General features: G+C 38.8%; 1 protein-coding gene across 1 annotated transcript in view; it reads left to right on the forward strand.

Moving 5' to 3' along the window:
- Window positions 1-288: 288 nt before the first annotated feature.
- ARMC2 (armadillo repeat containing 2) overlaps window positions 289-21,484 on the forward strand; it is a 56,914-nt gene continuing 35,718 nt past the window's right edge. The window contains exons 1-3 of the mRNA XM_033143557.1: window positions 289-335; window positions 7,166-7,224; window positions 17,330-17,418. The gene's annotated coding sequence lies outside the window, so the exon portion shown is untranslated. The remainder of the gene's footprint in view (window positions 336-7,165; window positions 7,225-17,329; window positions 17,419-21,484) is intronic.

The following is a 21,484-nucleotide window of genomic DNA, read 5'->3' on the forward strand; positions in this document are numbered from 1 at the left end:
TACATAACCATAATTTTAGGCATGCATTGTATTCTCATTAAATTTGATATGTGTCCAACGTATCGCAACAAGGTTTATTAACGATAAGCTGCTACATTCCTTTATTTTGTTCTTTATTAAGTCTTGGGATAAGGGTGGGATGAAACGCTTGTAATGCAAGTCTTGGTTATGTAAGACTCAAGTACTGTATCACATAATCAGTCTCATCAGCATACACCTTGAAAATGGAAATAGAAATTAAAATTTCAGATTTATAACATTTTAGATTATTACTCTTATATTTTGCAGGTCAACATTTTCTAAATCACTTGGATAGATCTTGGAACAGTTAAAAGGTAAATAGAAATCCTTTTTCTTTTTACTGTGCAGCCAATGACCTGGTCTAGGCTACATGTATTAACATTGACACTACAGGATAATTTCTGAAAATTAAAATCATATAGCAAAAGTTGCTATAAATGCTTTGATAGTGTATTTGATTTTGTGTTGCTTTTTTTTTAAAGGATGCATTAAGCTTGATGCGTTGAAAAAGAGTTAACTGTAACATTTTCAACTCTCTTACTCAAGAGTAAATGTTGCTGATGGCATCTGACTCGGTATTACTGGGGGCAAGAGGGAATTAAAAGAAGTGCAGCTTTTATAAAGTTATAAGATTGCTGAATGACTATTCAATTTTGTTTTTAAATAGTCTTAGCCATTGGTGTATTGAAAAGGCCCGTTTTAAAATGTCCTGCTTCCTGGGTTTCCTAGTTTAGCTTTTTTTCAAAACGTGGTACCTAGAACAATTGGCATCTTTGTGTGATGTATATATCCTTCCTTATTTATATCAAATTATTCAAAATTATATTTTATGCTGTAACTTGTATAAGGTTGTAAGTACATGATCTGTGCTGCAGGATTTGGACGTTGTGTGTTAAACGACTGTCCAAAAAAGGAATACAGCAGTATCCGTTTTTGTTAGTTTTTTCCTCCACTCAATTCGTAGTTGCTGCAATACATTTTAGTAATAATTTGAACAACATTTCCCAATTACAACAAGTTCAGTAGACATATTTTGAAACAATTCCACCCAATTCATATATTTTTGTTTGGATCTGACCCACCATCTTGACACTTTGGATAGCAGGATTTATTTTATAAAGATTATTTTGCTTTGTAAAGTACAGTATTAACTTTAGAGGAGAAGTGTCCAAAAGTATGAAAACCCACATCCATGAGCATTATCATTCTTATTTGTTTTCTAATCTATACGGCAAATGGCTTTCTTGGTAAAACCCTTGGTAAAACAACTGCCAACACTTCCACAAAATATAGAATACATTTGTCATAGTTTAAACCAAAATCAATACATAATATAGTACGAGTCCATAATTTTCTGGAAAGGGACAAGATATTTTAAATGTCCCCTCAAATACTGGATGAAATAAAGGGTAAAAACCCACTGTAGTACTTATAAAAGAACCTAAAAATGAAAGCAAAATTATGCTCTGCAATAATGTGCTTTTATGAAATATTTTTGTATTTAATGTAGAAAGAGAATGGATACATAGGAGATATATAGGGTGGGTAGAGAGCACAAGTAGAATTTGGCTTTATGTCATTCCCATGTTATATAATTAGAAATCCAACTTTAGAGCCTTCATCCTGAAGGATAATTCAAGCAGAAAAGCAGGGGGTGGGGAAGGGCAAAGGTGCTATATAAAATTTGGAAAGTGGTGACCAAGAACATAGTTATATGATTTATCAATGAGTGATTGTCTTGCATGGAGAATTTAAAAAGGAAATGTTAAGTAATCTTCCGAACTGCTGTTTATTTTTTTATGTCAATTTCATATTTTAATGAAAGAATAGAGGCAATATCCTCCTTTTTTATTAAATGTGAAAATGCCGGATCATAAAATTTGCAAGGCATCTTTTTAAGTTGTATACAATTCTCCTAATAGTTTACAACTATTTTAAAGAAATATAAAGAACAAGTTTTACTATACAGGTGATAAATCTATTAGTATACGTAAGAGAGTTCAGGTGTCTCAAGATAAATAAAGTATAAGTATTCTGTAGTAACATTTGCACTTCTATGCTAACATGCAATTGTCATCAACTAGATACGGTAATGCCTATTACGGGACCAAGAATTTTAAAGCCTTCAAATATCACATAATTCATCCGACAAACATCTTACCAGCAGTCTAGCACAGTAAAATGTGTAACCAAATTAGCAACCCATAAATAACACATCTTAGCTTAATGTTCAGTTTATCTCTGTATGTTCATTGGAACTATTAATTGCACAAATGTGTGCTCCCACGAAAAATATTCCAAGGGTGAATTGCATCATAAAGAAGTTCTGGGATGATGTACAGAGATGGGCAACAGCATGTTGTCTCCATAAATTCCAGATATCAGATGTATTTTATAATTCATTGAGGGCCTAATGTTTCATTTGTTCAGTTACAAAAGAAAACTAATGTATGGAGAATTTAGCTAAAAATCCAACAACAATAGATAGAAAATAAGTTAGTTGCGTCACCAAAACGACAACTGGTGGTCTATGAATCGATATAGAGACTGATCAGAGACTTTTAAGAGGGAATGCAATCACAGACTTGATTGTAATACATAATATGTATGTGTATGTTACTGGTGTCAGGATGCCTGTATATCTACCTAAGACTAAATTTTATTTTATTATTGCTGAGAAGGAAATGTCCTTCTATAGCCAATAAATGTATGGATTACAAAGTTTCACTGAAGAGCTGCAAGAAAAGTAATTAGTCTTGTAAGAATTCTGTAAGATCAGTAAAGGTGAAAGGAGATCTCCTATCATGGTTTATTCCCTGCTCTAATAGGGCGCCATTAGCCATTACATAATCACAACTATTTCTTCCTCTTAGCCTATGTTTATGCCCGGCATTTAAGGTCCAGTATAATTAAATTAAAATGTCCATGACTAGAAAAAAAGAATGATGTACTTTTTTGTTTCAGTTCTTTACACTATGAAACAGAAGCCTGATACATGCTTCGACAAATGTTCATGATCTTTAAAAAAAAAAATCCTACCAGAGGTAAGATTGGGATCTGTCTGAATGGGGGACGTGTTTTTTAAACTGGCTAAAATTACTGGAAGCGTTTCTGAAAATAAAGAGAAAAAATTACAGTGCTCATCTGCCCTAATGTTTTCACACGCAGCAAGACTGGTTTGCACTGTCGGTAACATGCATCTGATCTGCGTCACCTGCTTTGCCATCTGAAAATAGTCTTGGTGCAGAATTGCTGTGGCCTACCATTCGTGTAAACACATCTATTTGAAGAAGGCAACATTATTCCATCCTGCAGCTTTTCATTGTTACAGTTGTATGCCACAGCAATGTAATTTATCCATATGGGCTACCACTGGAAGTGTCCCACTTTCCATCTAATGCCCTTTTAATGCCCTGTCTTTAAGGGCACAGTCCCATACTAAAGATTTACTGGCCGAGGAGATAAAAGATTTGATGGGAGCTCTATATGCTGGCAGAACACCAGATATGCTGCTGCTATGGGAGATACGTTGGCACAATTGTGCAGATACCGGTACATTGGTGGAATGGCCAAAACCAAGTGGAGTTGTGGTTTCGACATGGACAGAACAGAGGAGGAACATGTTTATGCTACCTTCTAGATTCTCCCAGACCACGCACACCCGTCAATGGTGCAACTTTACACCATCCCTAGATCAGGTGCATTTTTTTTTCATCACACACATTTTATGCTCATAAGGGTGAATTCTGGTAGCAGGAAACTATGGAGAAAGAGCACTTTACACCCTGAGCTCACAACACATCTGGGAACTGGAGCACACCGCTAATGCTTCTCTAGAATTCCAGACACAAATATCCAACACCAAACTCTACTCCACTCCAATAGCTGGGGATGCCAGGACAGAGCACCCACACAGGGTACTCCCGCTCCCATGCCTCCCGAGTCTCTATGGGAATATGGGTATTGTCTGAACTTTACTGCTTCTACCTTGCAGCAATTAGAAGCAGGATCGTGCACACACAGGCAAGGCACTTATCCCGCAGCCATGCAAGCTCTCTGCTGTCAAAGACCAGGTACTCCCAACTGTTGCCACTACTGTACTAGCCAATGCTCATGAGCATTTTTACCTTACATTCTCACAGATGGACGAACGGGGCAGAAAAAGCTGTACCCATTCTCGCAAGAGTTCCACAACAACCCCCAAAGGGGAAGGAGTATGTATACTCACAGTCAGCGTAGTCTCTCTTCCCCCACAGTTTGGACAGCTAATGGTGGCAGAGCACTCAGGTAGCATTACTCCCTCTTCTCTTTCAATCCCTCACACACTGCGTCTTCAGTGTATTGCTCATTATTTGCTGTGGTGGTGTCCCAGGGGCACTATAGCCGTGTCGGTAATTTTCACATTTTCTACTTGTACATTCTTTACCCTCTCCTCCAGGTTGAATACACACTAGATATGGTGTCTGAGTGTAAGTGTTCAGAACAGGGCCCTGTTGGTGGTGGCACTACAGTTTTGGAATCAACTTCCCAGTTGTACTGTATTTCTTTCAGATATCACATAAGTTTTCTTTTGACAGGCTTTTAAATTCAACAATTTAATTGCTAAAGACAACTTCTATCCATTTTTTGGTGTTGTTTGTCCTTGTTTTATTGCTATTTTGTTTTTATGCTCTTAGTGTTTTACTTAAAAAAAATGCTTTAGCTGTTTTGGAGCAGAAAGGTCGTATAAAAATGTAAAGCACATAAACAGTTTGCTTCAGGAAACCCTGTGCATTTAGATAGAAGCATAACAAGTACTAAGTTAGCATACCAGGTCCAAGAAATAAAAGCCACCAGAATGTGCCTTTGTTGTGCTATTAAGAATCATATTGATTGGGTATCATGGTGCCTCACAATTGTTTCCATATTTCCATTTCCTTGGATTTCTGTTTCTTGCTTATCCTTTCTTCCAATATCCAAATTTAGACAACAGTCCCCACAATTATAAATAACAATACAGAAAATGCAGAAAGTATTGACTTGCAAGTGTTGCTTGCAGATGTGGAGATCATGCCTCATTTAATGTTTATAATGTATACTCTATGTGTGCCAAAATTCAAGGTAGTTACACATTTCATGGAAAAATGAGTAGGACAACTAAGGAGAATGGGGATTCAAGCTTCACTAACTCATTTTTTAGGAGAGGCCATTGTCTCAGAAAAAAGGTATAACTAAAGTTCGCCAAAAAATCTCATTCCCTGAAAGAACGAATACCGTTGTGCAGTAAGTAATCTGAATCAACATTGCACGCACGAACACGCACACAGTAATGTACAGTGCAGAAAGGGCCCTAGTGACATCACTGATTGCCACCAAGTGTGGTTTGGGCTCAGTGTATGTTGATAATTAATGTCTATTTGTAGCACATGAGAGAGGAGAATCATCCCATTGCTTTTGTGGGAATTTTTAAATCTGCATTTGTTGACTAATGGAGAAAGATGAATGAAGTGAACATGTACTTCATGTTTCATCTTGCAAAGTACACGATTAAAAAAAAAAGAAACAGCCCTTCAGTGCCTCTGATCTTTAATTAAAAAGTCAAGAGCTTTAATCCAATGCTACCAAAAATAATAGAAAATTAAATATAAAAACTTCTCTCCAGGAAAACAGGAAAAAATAGCCTGTGGTTCACTTATGCCTATGATTAAATATATAGAAATGGCAATTTCTTAAAACGGAAGGCCAGCTAGCCAGACAGCGCAGCTTTTCCACAGAATGTTGGGATAGGGGGAAATGCAGAATGTGTTTATTTGGAAGTGTCTTTGACTCATCTTAATTTTGATCGCCATTCAAGGTCTGTGCAGCTGAATTGTCATTCATTGGGGATATGTGCAACTGGACTCAATATGTTTATATAAGGTTACCAGATTTTTTTTCAATGAATCCGGGGACACTTTTCAACTTCAATGGATTTTGTGTGGGGACTGATTTGTAAATCCGGGGACTGTCCCCAGGAAACGGGGACATCTGGTAACCTTAGTTTATGATCTTGTGGCACTATTTTTTAAAAATAATCCCAACATACCATCTGCACCCAAATGCTTGAGGCAGAAATTATAAGTAGTTGTACTTTTTAGATCGCTTTATATCACATGGGACAGAATGGATCGATTTTCCTCAGGCAAGAAATCGACACTAGAAGTGAAGAATTTTATTTACAAATAGTTGCCCAAGTATGTCCTTAAACACATTGTGTTAGCCCACCTCCTGTTTGGGTCTTTAAGACTTCCCATGCATTCCCCATCTCTGCTCCCCTTACTGAATTGGATCCTAAATACATGACTACTTCTTCCACACCGTCATCTCCCAGACTCAACAATAGCATGTTGTGAGGTCTTCTCTACTGCAGTGTTAGAACTTGAAAGTCATTTCTTGCAAGGTTAGGTTAAGTTTGGTTTATTACGCTGATATCTCACCAAATGTGATAAAAGCACTAGGGAACATTTTAAGACTTTTTAATGATATTTAGGCTGGCTTTTGGTGGCAGTAGTTAAGCTAGGTAGGATTTAGTGTTTATTATGATTCATCCACTGCATTGGCTTCAGTTATATATTATGTTGTTTAATGTCAATGTATTATTACCCATCTGGTGCCTTTGTTCAAATAAAATATGTATTGGAAGTAATTAGGCCGGCCCCGCGCTTCAACTGGCATTGTGCTGCTGCTGCTTCTCTTTCCAAAATTGCAGGTATAAGAGTGCAATAAGCACAGGTGAAGGATAGATGTGGATAGATAATGTGGATCATCTAGAAGTGGACTACCCAGCAGAGTGCAAGAGGCCACAACTCTGACCAGTTGTCCAAGGTAGTAAACGTTGCCAGTGGCTACAATGCTTTTAGTGTGAAAAAGCAACAGCATTGCTTACAAAAATGTGAGACTGTCAGCTCACTCCCAAGTTGGAACTTGTCCCTTCAGAAATGTGGTTAGGAGTGTAGTGCGACTGTCTTTTTATATTTCCATATGAAGCCCTAAATCTAAAACGTACAAGTTTCTGCATTAGACCATAAGTTTTGTGTTAATGTTTCTAGTACTTATGCTGACCCAGAAATCCTAGAAACATCATTACTATCATCAGTTGATTTGTTTTAATGTTTGTTTTATTTAGAGAATTTATTAATGAGGAAGTGAGAGCATTATCCAGAGCTGGGTTTATGGTGAGCTGCTGTAAGTATAACCCTATGACCTTGATTCAGCCCTCTGTGGAATCAAAAGATTAGAGGGCCACCATTGCCACTCATAGGAAGTGGAGGAGGAGGAGGAGAAGGAAGAAGAAGAAGAATAAAGAAAGATATCTTATTTCTAACCAGACCTCTGAACGGTCTGGCTGTTCTATGAGATTCTGGGTTTCTGATGTTCCACATTGGTTTTGTTCCGCTTCATACCAAGCAGATTTGTAATCTGAAAGTCATTATCCTGAGTTGAAATTAGGAAGGATTCCAACCACCTGTTTCCTTGTTAAAACATCCTAGGAAAAAAACATATTTAGGGGGTATCTTGGATTCAACGTTCAATTTAGAAAAACAATTCAAGAAAAATAAAATTTAAGTGGAAAATGATAATTAAACAGAAATGTTTTTAAGCAGTAATATTATCCTTTGCTGGCAAATGCCATTTTCTTTCACATCTGGAAACATGTCTTGGTCATCAAATGAAGCAATTTAGATTGCCTAACTGCTGTTGCCCTGCCCCTGCTTTTTAAGGGGTTCGTCTCTCAGTCTAGAAAAGCATACCTCTTTCACATCACTCAGTCATGCAACTATTATCACATAATACAACAACAGTCTCAAAGCCCCACAGAAGTACCACAGCTTTACCACCTTCACTTAATTTTGAAAGTTGTGTGTGGCAACCAAACAGCTTGCAGTTAGTGGCTATCTAGTCATATCACACTGTTTAGGTTTTAAATATATTGAACATTCTGTTTGGGAAACAGTTATTTATTCTGTCTTGTTTTGAGGAGAGGCCCAGAATTGATGAAAGGAAGCAATAAAAGACAATAAAACAGAGGTAAACATAAGCTTCTCTCTGGCATTACATACTCTGACTAGTTTGCTTGCAGTGCTATATACATGCATTTTTCATGTATAAGCTCTAAATCATCCTCCCAGTTTCTTCTTTTCTGCTTTCTCTAAAATGGTCCACCTATGTTAGGTTTAGATGAAAATTTTGTAAAAGAGGCTTATTTATCTGCTTCGGTTCAATGGACAGGTACATTCATTTTGGTTGTGCCAAACTGGAACCCAGAAAGCACTGCTTACTATTCTGGATTTTATAAAAAAACTGATCCACGCTGGCTTTTCCTGAACCTTCCCTTATGTATGAAAACCCTGTCATGGATTTGCAAGCAGCAATAGCAGCAGCCTGCAAGTCTTTCAACATCTCTGAACAAGCCAGTACCAAAGATTTGATAGGACATCAACAATATACGGTATCTTTCCCCTCTTTGCCTCCTTGCTCTCAATCCCCAGCTCCACTTTATTTTCCCAACACACAAAGAAACACACACAGGCACAGGTATCCATGTAAACAATGTATTTACCTTTTTTTTTTTTTTTTTGCTTCTTCTTCTTTGCATAACATTCATTTTGTGATACTATTAAATCTCAGCTGTCTGCTGAATGCGCAAGCCATTTTAAGATGGTTTTGTTTTGCTTTTTCAAGCCCTTCCAAGAAAATTAAAATGGAATAAGGAAGGTAGGGAAGAGACATCACAAGAGGAGCTACATTCGGCATGAGATTTAGGCTACATTTCACTGCCCCGAGGGTCCTTAAAAGAGGGACACACACACACACCAGAAAGCAAGGGAGAAAACTGTACTTACATTACTGCACACTCCTGCAAATCTCCTCCACCTTCCCCCTCCCCTTTACAACCTGATAGTACTACACATCGCATTCCTAGTGAGCTCCGTTCTCTGGATACCGAATTAGAACCCCGAGCAAAGGATCAACCACTTATCTCTTTAATCTACGATTTAAAGTACATTAAGATCAGAGCGAAAATAAAATCACTGACATGGCATGAGAATATTATAACACACATGATAGACCTTTCATGCCTCGATGTATTTCCCTCCCTTAGTGACAGACGTTTCATTGGCTTCTCGCAGCGGCACGAGCCCTGCCGCTATTGGCTGGCGAGGTCGGACTTATCCCTGTTGGTAGGCAGAGGCTGGCTGCCGGACTGGCCAATCGTGTGTTTTGTTTCCAGGAGAAACATGGCATGTATAGCTATTTAAATCCTACTACGGTGATGTAAGCGAGTGGGCTGTTGTTAAAAAAAAAAAGAAGGAGGGGGGGAGAAGAAAAGAGGTTAGTAATAAGGCAAACTGAAAGGAAAATCTTGTCAAGCTGAATTATTTACAGTGCATGAGCTAAATCCAACTGGAGACAAATATAAGTGACCCACCACACCTGCACATTGAACCAATATGTTAAAGCCCTCTTCTGCAAAGAAATCTGCACAAACACATATGCCCCCTCTACCCCTAATGCTGAGGTAATTTAGAGACACTGTTTTTGTCTCTTGACATAAATCTTTAAAATTCAAACACCTTTCTCTTTTAAGATGCAGTGTAGTGCCATTGTTACAGGGCTGTATTTTTGGAGTAGGGTTATTATTTTAAAGGACTGTCCAAGAACATTACTGCATGGAGTAATAGGCACAGAGGTTTTATGGAGAATCATTTGGAGTACCGTGTGACTTTGACCCATTTGCTACATTCTTTCTCTTCCTATATTCATGCAAGTGGTCAGAGAGATTCATGCAAGTGCTCTTCCTCCCCTGCCCCTGTACAGTTTATCCCACCCAGTAATACAGCAAGCATAGTAATGGTAATCCCGGTCCTTATGGTGTTAAGCTATCAGTATTTGAATTTCCACCCAGACAAGATTTTATCAGCAACTTATTGACAGAAAGGACAAGATATGTACATCCACTGTATCTGGGAATTCCAGAGAACAATATTACAACATGGGCTTCTGTTTTGCAGGGGCACCATGGGTGTAGCCAATGGGGGGCAGCTGCCCCCCATCAAGTAAAACAATAGAAATAATTAACTGACCAATCTCATTGGTTCTGCCCCCCACAAAGGTCTTTCCCCTCCTAACAAATATGCTGGCTATACTATGCATTGTGTGGCTACACTAGTGTTTTAAAAGTATACTCTCTAAACAACAACAGCAACAAAGTAGCCTTTGTTTGCCGTTTGGATTTATGTACAATATACTGCATAGATAAATAGGTACCGCTCTGGCAGGAAGGTAAATGGCATTTCTGTGTGCTGTTCTGGTTCTCCAGAAGCTGCTTGGTCATGCTGGCCACATGACCCGGAAACTGTCTGCGGACAAACGCCGGCTCCCTCGGCCTATAGAGCGAGATGAGCGCCACAACTCCAGAGTCGTCCGTGAGTGGACCTAACGGGGGTCCCTTTACCTTTACCTTTAGACTGCATTTAATTCATAAGAAATGCAGGAATTTAACATTTTGTAATTAGATTTGGGTCTCAGTCTTTATAAATAAATGACAGTAATACGGCAGAAATAGGCAATTTCTTCAGCACTTATAATCATGCAGAAAACTCATTAAGCTTGATGGCTGTTTCTTCAATTGGCTAATTTTTGTTTTTCTGCAATACAGTTTTGTGTGCATTTGGTAGACAGCTTCATTTAGCTGGCATAGAAGAGATATAATAAATACCACAGTTTTTATTTCAAGTATGATCAGACATGAACCAAACTATATGCCAAATGCGAAGCAGATCCCATATTTTAATGCTTGGAATAAGGTATAACCAGCAGTTACATAACTGATTATCTTATTCTGGACACAGCATTGCTTACTGTTGGAAGAACATTGCAATTCTTCATTATATATGCTAGTGGCATGTACATGAGTCAATTAATTTTTCACTATTTTTATGTATTAATTGCATATGTATTTAAATCATTCAAAGAGCCTGAAATATGTGTATTATCTTTTTAAATCCCCCTTTATCCTCACAACACTTCACACAAAGCACATAGTTAAAGTTTGGAATTTGCTCCTCCGAAGATGCTTTTTAAAAAGGGTTATAGACAGATACATGAAAGAAAAGGCTATCGGTGGTTACAGCCCATGATGGTTAAGTTCTACCTCCAGTGTCAGAGGTAGTGTGCCTCTGAATGCCAGTTTCTGGGAACTGAAAGTGAACAGAATAATGTTGTGCTCAGGTACTGCTTGCAGGCGTCCCATAGGTATCTTCTCATAGGCTAGACTTTTTATGTTTCTGTGAGGTAGATTAAGAATGGGAGATTGTAGCTTGCCGCAGCCAGCCAGTGATATTGATATCTGTTCAATATTACACCTTATTTTTATCCTTGCTCCAACAAGTTCAGGGCCGCACATGCAAGTTCTCTCCCTCCCTGAATCCTCAACATAACGCAGTGAGTGCAGTTAGTTGCAAGACTATGACTGGCTCAGGGTCACTTAGTAAACTTTATAGCTGAGTGGAGATTTGAACCTAGGTCGCTGTGGGTTAAACCACAGAGTCTAGGGCTTGCTGATAAGGTTGGCGGTTCGAATCCCTGCCACGGGGTGAGCTCCCGTTGCTCGGTCCCAGCTCCTGCCCACCTAGCAGTTCGAAAGCACGTCAAAGTGCAAGTAGATAAATAGGGACCGCTCCAGCGGGAAGGTAAACGGCGTTTCCATGCGCTGCTCTGGTTCACCAGAAGCGGCTTTGTCATGCTGGCCACATGACCCGGAAGCTGTCTGCGGACAAACGCCGGCTCCCTCGGCCTATAGAGCGAGATGAGCGCCGCAACCCCAGAGTCGGACACGACTGGACCTGGTGGTCAGGGGTCCCTTTACCTTTACCTTTTACTCCCTAGTCCAAAACTGCCTGCTGCAGGCCACCGTACTGTATACTGCATGAGGCCTCTCAGAAGGCAAGAATGATTTGTGCAAAAAGATCAGGAATGGATTCCCTAGTAGACATATTTGATTGTACATGGGCCTTCTGTGTTAATTGCAAAAAGAAATGTCCCTTAGCCATCAGAAGTCTGGGAGACACAGCTCTTGCTAGTCACTAAAGCCACATGAACAAACATTTCTTCTACCTGACAATCCTGTGATTGGAGAAAGGCTTTTCTTTCTTTCTTTCTCCAACCATTTTCAAGACAAAGAGCTCAAAATAATAACCTTTGTGCTTCATTTTGAACTAAAAGCATCTTCTTCTAGCACCCTACAGAGATGATTTATTCATGGAACGGCATAATAGGTAAGAGTAAAAATAGTTGAGGTGCCCTTTTGGCTTCAGTAAAAAAATAAAAATCAAATTAAATTGCATTTAAAAATAACTACTTTGACATTTAGTTTAGATAAATACTTTACCCTTCCCTGGCACCAGTCCTTCAGTTTAACTGAAACATATGCTGCTTCCATTTACATTATCTCTCCATCAAAGCAGTTCACATCTCCACTTTCAGAAATTATACAAACCACAGAGATATTTGAAGAGCCTGCTTCTTCCATAATGCACAGACTTTAATATTTTGCCACTTCTATTACTGCCTTTTTAAAAATGGCATTTCCAGCAATTTAGTGACTATGCTGGTTGCAGCAATCAAGAAGATTTGGTTTGGTTTGGGCTGTGTTACTTTTAATGTGAAAGTACTTTAAGCTTTTGTATACCACAGTACATGTATTATGTTTTTCTGGTTCCGGCAGGTCAGGATTCTAATTTGAATTCCAAATTGCAGAATTCCAGATTGAACTGGTGGTAGGTTACCTGGTGTGTTACCAAAGGTTGCCATGGAGTAACACGCATGTGGCAACCTATAGGCCACACACAATCATAAGGAGACCTGCAGCCTCTGTGGGTGCCTTGCTACTCACCAACATTCCTTCCATTAATGAATTTTGATGCCTCCCCACTGGGTTTGTGCCGAAGCCCACCCATCTCCCTCCCCATATAAATCATGCTCCCTACCACCTGCCAAAGTGTAGTTTGGTGGTCTTGGGGCAGTGGGGAAAGAATGTGAGATTAGAGATGGCAAGCCATTAATATCGGACTACTGAGACCAATTAGGTATTATTTGAAAAATAGATATTAGAGTGCAGTAGGAACAATTAACACTGTGAGGGGGCTCTTAACAGGAGCAGCATAGGGCATCAATATTACATATATTTGCCCTGGTTATTTAAAAAAATGTAATATGTACTATTGGCAAACAGCCAAACTAAGCAACATATTGTTAAGAATTTGGGCAAATCATTGAAGATGATAATGCAATGGGACTGTTGGTTTTTCCAAAGGACATGTAACCTACCTTTCACCATGAAACTTCTTATTTTAAATGGCCCACACTTTATTAATTTTTGACCAGGCTGTTTAACAACAGATATCTATTTATATTGCATGGCATCTAGCAGGACTGACTATTCTGGTTGTATTTTTTTGAATCTCTATAAGCAAGCACTAAGGAATTGCCTGAGAGCAAACTTTATACTTCAACATCTTTGCCTTGCAGCAAGTGATGATAACTTCAGAAAAGGCAAATAAATCTTCCCACCGTCCTGTCCTCATTCTCTGACTACAGTAACTGCTCTTGTCTCACCGTTAAATTTGCCATGGCAGGTTACCTACTTGATTTGTCCACTGCACTTGAAGTGGCTGCTAAAAATAGTTATTCTCAGCCTATCTTCTTTGTCAGTAAATGCATCCCCCCACCCCTGTCATTAGGAAAATACACGAAGATCTACAAAATGAGTGGATGAGAACTGGATTCATCAGCTAGTAACCATATGGTCTCACTCTAAATATAGTGATGATAATCAAAAGATTATGTGATGGGAGTCATTGCCTTAAAAATAAAGAGAAAAAATACAATAAAAATAAAATACAACCACAAATAATCCTTACATCATTTTTGTCATCTTTATTTTATTATATTATGATACAGTATTACCAAAGACTTTCCTTAACTGAGTGATATCCTTGCTGCTTTTATCTGTTTTAAACAATTAAATATTATCTGATATACTTGAATTTTAAATTTTCTGATTGACCTGGCTGCCATTGTACGTTCACATGCACCATTTTAATTGGATAGTTCGTTTTTGCCAGCCACTGCAATATTTTCCAGTAGAAAGATGGGTTATAAGCAATTGTAAAGGACCCCTGGATGGTTAAGTCCAGTCAAATTCGACTATTGGGTGCGGCGCTCATCCCCATATCCAAAATCCAGTGATTTAGCACCTCTACTAGGTGAACCATAGGGTGCTATATAATGAGGTATGGGGGAAAGAGAGAGATTCCTGCTCCATATATGGTATGAGGTTCTTGTAAACAAAAAGGACTGAAAAGGGCACAAGCTAGGCAGCAGAGATCATTTGGGGAACACTTGAACATTTCAGTAGTCCTAAAAGCTGTTTCATTTGTTATAAATTTGTTACACAGAAGATACTTCTGTGTGGGAAATATAGGAAATATAAAGACAATAACATTTCTGTTTCCATATAGTGTGCATGCATTCGGGAACCATGGCCATTTGTGGTTTCCTAGCACTTATACACATGTGCAATGTGCAATATTAATCTATGAAACTGCTGGGGCAAGTTGTCCAGATGTTTGGGTTGCAGCGTCACCTGTATTGGGATGATATTTGGCTCTCCTTCTTGTTTCCATCTTCTGATTCCAGGGACGGGAGGCTAATAAAATCCAAAACCAGTGTTTGGAGGTAGTTCTGGAATGGATGAAAGTCAGAAAACTGAGCTTGCAGCCAGGTAAAACAGCAGTAGTGTAGCAGATTGTTTCATCATCATCATAAATTTTTATTTGTACGCCGCCCTCCCTGGCCAGAGCCAGGCTCAGAGCGGCTAACATAATCTAAATAATACAATATTCTATCAATATCTATAGTTGTTGTTAGGTAGGATTATACTCCCTCTGAAGGACGAATTGCACAAAAGTGTTTTCCTGGATCTGGTGCTAACTGGAGAAGCTCAGATGGTGTCAGTTTTACCAACTTAGGCTGGTATGCCAGGTGCAACTGTATCTGGAGAGACCAAACCCTTCCTCAGTTATCCAGATTGGACCACTGCAATGAGCTGCACATGGGGCCACATTTTAAAATAGTTACGAAAATTCAGCAGATCCAATTTCAGCTGCCTGAGTTCTGTTGGGACCTAGACAGTCACAGCATGTGGCACAATTACTGTACCAGCTATACTGATTAATGTAGCAAAAATGCTGGTTAAGTTTTTTGAAGCTGTACATGTTTTGGGTTAAAGCTATTTAAAGAACAGCCTTCACCCAAATCAATATGCCAGCAGTCTGAGGTCAACAATGGAGACTCTTTTGATTTGCCTACCACCAGAAGTAGTAAAACCAGATGGTACAAGTCACAGGGCATTTTCTGTGGTAGTCCCCCAGCTATGGAACTCATTGTTAATTGGGTTCTTTCAGACTGCAATACTGCAGGCTTTCTAGAAACATTAGGAGACTTGTCTCCCCCTTTTTGGTAGACTTTTTCTTGAAGGACAACTAATTTGGAGGGATTATTTTCTGTTGTTGGGATTGGCTCTGTCTCAGTAACCTTGCATTGGCTGCATCTTTTACTAATTGTTGGTTTTTATTACTTTATCCATTAGTAATTTTTGTGTGTGTGATTTGAATGTTTCATAAATTATTGTTATTTGCTTGTTTAACTTTATGTTCTTGTTTGCCACTTTGTGAGAAATGATTTAAAAGGCAGGATATAAATTTTTAAAATAATAAATACTAAAATATTATACTCTCACATATGTCCTACACTGAAGGCACTTCTGTCAGGGAAAGCTTTTTATAGTGCAAGGCAAGGAAGCCTTTCAAAATGAATGATGATTCTAAAGTATTATTCAAAGTTTTCAGGAACACTTTTTAATGGGATAATCTTTAACACTTGTAATTCATAAAGTAACATACAGCAGCTGAGATTGATTAATAGTTAAAGCAAAGTTGAGGCATGTAATCAATCTCAACAATTGTTTATTGAAAATACTTTTCAAAGTGACAGAAACTGTTGGTTTTTCATAGTAAACTATAAGATTGAAAGTGGAGGTTGTTTATTTCCATTGGCAGGGTTCAGAACTCTGTTGTCTTTTGGGGACTTATTGGTTGGTTCAGATTGTATATTACAGCGAATCACCTTTCTAGATCCAGCATTTATAGCAGGGCAATACCTTTATTAAGTTCAATCAAAACGACACAAAATTGTGAGCAAACTTTTGAGTTCTTAGATGTTAAGTGAAACTGGGGGAGGGGAATAAAAAAGGTACAAAGGCCTATCTAATCCAGTATCCTGTTTCAGCAATCAACCACATGCCTTTGGCTCAGACCTCATCAGTGTGTATCTGAAGATGTTTGCTCCCGTGAACCTCATTTTACATTTACCTATATGTAGGTGTCGCTTAGTGGCAGACCACATGGACTACATGCAAAAGCTCCCAGGTTCAATACCTGGCATCTTCAGGTAGGGCTAGAAAGATTGCTTTCTGAAACTGAAGGAAACTTCCGCCAGTCATTGTGAACAATACTGAGCTAGATATGTTACAGGTAGGTAGCCGTGTTGGTCTGCCATAGTCAAAACAAAATAAAAAATAAAAAAATCCTTCCAGTAGCACCTTAGAGACCAACTAAGTTTGTTCTTGGTATGAGTTTTGTTCTTTGGATGAAGCCAGAGTTAGCTCAGATAGGTTTTGCGAAATCATAAAGCTGCTTATGTAGGTGCGGGATTTCCGTTCTGTGTGCATCAGCAGAACATGCATAAGCCCGCCCCACGCTGTTACACCCCATTATGCCCCTGTTCTGCCCTCCTCTGGGTCCAAAAGGACCCACCCATTGGTCCCATATCAGTTGAACACACACAAAATGGTTGCCACCTGTACTAAGAATTATTATCTAGACCAGTGGTTCCCAATTGGTGGTTCACGGACCCCAGGGGGTCCATGACACCATTCACATAAAAAATTCCATAGAGATATCAAGATTTTCAAAAGTAGGGGGTCCATGGCTTGGCTTTTGAAAAATGGGGTCTGCAGTACTTAGCCAATTGGGAACCACTAATCTAGACCCTTATTTCACTCGAGATTTTCAGAGCCAACTGATATTTTGTGTCATTGGGTAAACTACAGAATTTAGCGAAATTTATGGTGATTTTGAAAACAATCAGCCTTAAATATAGTACAGTTTTTAATGGCATGAACCTTACACAGATCTAACTGTAGACACTAAGTTGTGTGTAACCACAGGTTATCCCACATGGAGAGTATTTTCACGGACGTCAAAATATGCATCCAGCCAATTCAATGAGGCCTGCGTGAACATTGTGATGCAGAGGGTAAGTTTATCCAGATGCATATCTGTATCTCCATTAGCTGGGACACTACTTCTAGGCATGAGTTTTTCTTACTGGGTTTGGTGGGACTGGGGCAATGATCATATACTCCCCTATCTCACACTATGCTCCTGATTTTGTATAGTGGACAGTATAAACTGTCTTTAACATAGGAATGGTAAATCATGATTAAATGCAACTTATATACTACACACTGTCCAGACCCTAAATTTCCTCCCTCATTGCCTTTGGTACAGGAACCCCAGATATGGAATAGGTTGCCCAGAGCCTTATTTAACATTTTTTGCTGTCTTTTACTGCTTATTGTTGATTTTAATTATCATGTGTTGTAATTTTTAATATTGCCTTGTTTGTGAGCCATCCAGGGATTATTTATTTATAAATGAAAATTGTGATTCCAAATCTTTCCCACTATTTTTCAGATGTCTCGGTCAATGTATGATATAGGAACAGCCACCACAGATTTTAGTTTCTTTTTTTGACTCACACCTCCATTAGCATGATGACACACTCATTTGTAACTGTGCTGAAGCCATTGTTCAGGGTGAGTTTAAGGAGGAATTACATTTCTAGAAAGACTTTTTCCTTTGCAGCATTCCATACAATTACAAATAAGTCCCAGATCCTAATGTATGTTACAGTACTTGGTTTGATGACACATCCTAATGTAGTCTTGTTCAGATATAGTGGATGGATGAAGAAAGTATGTGTATTTGAAAAATAGAAGGAACCTTTTTTACAAATTAAAATAATGAGGTGCAAGGGATTTCAACTGTTAATACATGGCAAATAAAAATTACAAAGGGAAACAAAGCAGTGGAATAAAAATTAACTCTTGAACTTGACAACCTAGAGAATGGGGAGAATAAAAATAATGTGCATATGAAAAGAGTTAGAGAAGGAGCCAAGTAAGCTTAGTGACTTTTATACAAAAGTGGCTCAAAGAAATGTTAGATTATGATAATCATAGGGAAAAGGTTCATGCTCATTATTTTGCCAGCATCATGGAATCTAGAGGTTCTGACTGGATACTATATAGGTAAAGGAAAGGTTCTGGGGAGAAAGCCAAAGAGAACAATTAATTGTCCATTATGTGTCAGAAAATGACTTTTGGAAATATTTTTGCCTTTTGATTCTTAAACCAAGAGGGGGACCAGAGAACAATGGAGCACCAAGAAGAATTAGTTCATTGCAGATGGAGTTTGATTTCCTTTGTGGTGTCTGCCTGCACAGGAAAAGAAAAAAGGAGGAATACAGATGAGAAGAAGAATCTTAAATATACAGAAAAATAATATATTTGGTGACACTACATAGCCAACAGGGAAAACGTCTCCTAATTTCAGAACTGGTATTATAAAACCAGAATGACATATGAAAATGATTTTTCTTATATATCAGGTTATAATCCCAATCCGAACCACCTTTACTTGGAAGAAACTCTTCATTTATTTTAGTGGAATTTACATCCAAGTAGGTTGTTTAGGACTGAAGGCTTAGGTGCTAAAAAGACAGAACTTTTTAAAAGTGCTGGAAACAGTATTGTTGAATTGCCATTGCCCCACCATACTTTCTTCTTTCTTTTTGTCCCACCATAGTTGTTGATCGTGCTAACTTTTCAGGTTTTGGAGCACTTCCAAGGATGGGCTGGCTAATTTCTCCCACTTCCCCCCTTTGGGGGGCAGCAGAAATTTTACCTCAAAAGGGATATTGTAGAGTTGGAAGAGGTTCAGAAATGGGCAGCCACAATGATAAGGGTATGGAGCAACTCCCCTAAGAGAAAAGGTTGCAGCATTTGGAACTTCTTAATTTTAAAGAAAAGGTGAGCTAGAGTAGCATGATAGAAGTTTATAAAATTATGCATGGCATGGAGAAAGTGGATTTTCCACAGGCACCTTGTTGGCCACTGAGAACAGGATGCTGGGCTATATGGGCCTTTGGCTTGATACATCAGGTTCTTCTTGTGTCCTTATGTTTATAATTATCTCTGAGAGAGAACCAGGTGGTGGACTATATAGGCAATTTGCCTGATCCAGCAGGCTCTTCTTAGGTTCTTATGTTTAGGTTGGTTAGGATTAAAAAGGCTGGAGAGTCAAGCATATGGGGAATAGGACCTGTGATGTGATGTTTTTCCAGTTAAGTAGTTGTAGTTTCATCACTTTCTGTGTAAGGGGTTGCCTTATACTGAGACTTGTAAGTTTTTTGTTAAGAAGTGCTACTTTCTAGTTTTCCTCTGTCTCTCTCTATGCTCCTCCCCACTGTGTTTTATCTTGCCCAGGGCAGCCCTAAGTAACTTATAACCAAGCAAGCAAGCAAGCAAACAAACAAACAAACAGCGAAGCAAAACCCTCCACAAATACAGTAAAACCAGAGGGGGTGTATGAAATACATTAAAAGCACCCCAACCAATTCTAAAAGGCCATAGATAGTTAAAGGCCAAAGACCTGGTTATAGAGGAAAGTTTTATCATAGAACTGAAGACTTGGAAGGGACTCAGATGGTCATTTAGTCCGATTCCCTTCAATGCAGGAATCTCAACTAAAGCATCCGTGACAGATGACCATCCAACCTCTGCTTGAAGAAGAGCACTACCTTCTGAGGGAGTCATTTCTGCTGTTGAATAGCTCTGGCACCTAACGATATGTAATTATGGCGCCAAGTGAGCCTTATGCTTATTCACTTGTTTAGTTTCTTTCTCAATCGGATGGTTTGTGATTGCCTTACATCTTTGCATTGCAGTCTGCTGGTGCTGCTATTAAATGCAAAGTCAGTTCCTAACAAAATCTCATTCACCCATGATTCCATGGTGGATAAAAAGGCTGACCTGGCTTGTATAACTGAAAGGTGGCTTGGCGAGCTGAGGGTATAGTTTCTCCTAGTTATGCCTTCCTACTTAAGTACTCAGTTCAGTAGCAGAATAGAGTCAGGAACTGGTGGAGGTGATGGAGGGTTTATGTAGTCTCACTGTCTCCAGGCTTCTTGTCTGTTTAAGTGCAGTATGGAGTATATGTATCTTGTGTTGAGTGACCAGGACAGATTAGGAATTCTGCTGGTGAATCACTTGACAGGGGCTGTATTGGATATGGTGTTGAACCTAGTTTTCATGCTAAGGTCACCACACTAGGTCCTTGGTGGCTCAGGTCTTTATGGGTGCTATTACACTCCTGAGCTGTTTCAATTTGTCTTTAGCCCAACACATAAAGCAAGATACACCTGATAGTTGTTTTCTTGGCCACACAGGAAGATAGTAATCTGAAAATGCGGGATTTTGCATTATTATGATTGAACCACTCCCTGTTGAAATCTAGACTTGCATTTCCCCTCTGAATGCATGGGAAGCCTATTAATGTGATTCACACTGAGATGCTTATGGACACTGATGGACTCCAAAGGGCTTTTTGGGACCTTCTGGTGAACATGATAGGCACGCTTGCCTTAGGTCTTTACATGTATGAAATAAATGTCAGTAAGATCATAATGGAACCTATTTATAAATGCCTCAGCTTTTATATGTTTTGGAATCTGACTGTGGAAGAAAAGCAGAGCAAATAGAAATACAAAGCAAGGGGCTCAGAAATGACCATTGCTAAAAGGAGTTGTTTGGGAGGGGGGAATCAAAACTAAGTGAGCTTGATTAATTTTCTGCATTACTTAGACTAAAAGCTGGTCAAAATAGGGCAGGAAAGTCTTGTACAGCACAATTTTACCAAGAAGTCCTACTGAACTCAGTGGAATTTGCAATGTAATCCTATTACTTGTCTGTTTATAAGAATGTAAACTGAGTCCTGCCGGATTAAACCAAAGCCCTACCTAGTCCAGCACAATCTAGAACCAAAACCCTGTCTAGAAGCACAGATTCTGCAATAAATGCCCATCTGGAAGTACCCTTTTTCTTTTAGCAAGCCCACTAATGATCTACAGCCCTTGCCAGATCTGCAGCTGCTGCTATTATATTATAATCTGTAGATCAACATGGTTTCAAAGATTTAGGGCATGGATTAGATTATTTTTGGGGGTCCCTTCCATCTCTACAATTCTATTATATAGGCTG

Source organism: Lacerta agilis, chromosome 3 (genome assembly GCF_009819535.1).
Source record: "Lacerta agilis isolate rLacAgi1 chromosome 3, rLacAgi1.pri, whole genome shotgun sequence".
Lineage (NCBI taxonomy): Eukaryota > Metazoa > Chordata > Lepidosauria > Squamata > Lacertidae > Lacerta > Lacerta agilis.